The sequence below is a fragment of the Egretta garzetta genome, unplaced genomic scaffold, assembly GCF_000687185.1.
Source record: "Egretta garzetta isolate BGI_Z169 unplaced genomic scaffold, ASM68718v1 scaffold849, whole genome shotgun sequence".
NCBI lineage: Eukaryota > Metazoa > Chordata > Aves > Pelecaniformes > Ardeidae > Egretta > Egretta garzetta.
The window spans coordinates 284,595-285,808 of NW_009260783.1; positions in this window are offsets into that span (position 1 = coordinate 284,595).

The window sequence follows — 1,214 nt, forward strand, 5'->3', positions numbered from 1 at the left end:
TCGCGGGGGGCGCCCCCCCCCCCCCGCAGAGGCCCTGGCACAGCACTCATGGCTGCTCTGCCCCACAGGGCCGGGCACTGTGTCCCACCACAGTATGAGTGCTGACAGCCACTGGCAACCCGAGGAAAGCCCACCCTGCACTGTGACCACCAGAGACCAGGGTGTGCCATGCACTTACTGCCGGGGGAGGACTCCTCAGCCGCCGCATGCTCCGCAGGGCTGGGCTGGGGAAGGGTTGTGGCCCTGAGCGCCCTGGGGCAATGCTGCAGCTCAGCTGCTCCTACGGTCTGTGCAGGCAATAAACCTGCTGCCACCCTGCCCGTGTCCAGCAGCTTCCTGCCCCTGCCCGCCTGTGCAAAGACACGTTACACCAGTTACCCCAGGGTGGCATGTGGCACCTGCTGGCTCCTGCCTCTCGCCCGGAGGGTGCTGAGTCCATCACAGCACCCGCTCGGCCCCCACCTGCCCAAACGAGTCCCCGTGGTGAGGGGAGCCCACTGCACCCCCACGCTGCCAGTGCGCCTGTGTGTGTGTCTGCGAGCATCCCAGCGTGTGCGCACACGTCTGCCTGCGCCTGTGCGCGTAGGTGTATATACGCGGCTGTGCCTCGGTGCCTGCGTACGTGTGTGCGCACATGGATATGATTATATAGAGGCATGGGAAGTATATGTGTGTGCTTGTGTGCATGCATGCCTATGCACGTATAGATGCGCGCGTGTGTGTAGAGGCGGGTTTGTGTATGTGTGTACGCACGCGGATGTACACGTGTGCATGTATTCCAGTCTCTCTGTGTGCATAGGTGTGTGTGCCTGTATGTGCCACGCACGTATGCGTGCTGCGTACACGTGGGAGTGCAGGAGTATGTATGCACAGTGTGCACACACGTGTGCGCATGGATGTGCGTGTGCACGCATGGGTCTGCCTGTGCCCACGTGCCCGTGCGGGTGGGTGTGTGGGTGGGTGCATACCCGCATGTGTGCGTGTGTCCGTGCCTCTGTGCGTGTATGTCCACACCTGTGCGCGCGTCCATGTCTCTGTCCATACGTGTGTCTGTGTGTCTGTCCATGCACCCACACCGGCACACATGTCCGTGTATCCATCTGTGGGCCCACACTGGCACACGTTTCTGTGTGTCCGTCTGTACAGTCCCACGTCGGTACGGGTGTCCGTCCATAGGCGCACGCCGGTACGCGTGACAGCCCGCGCCCCTTCAC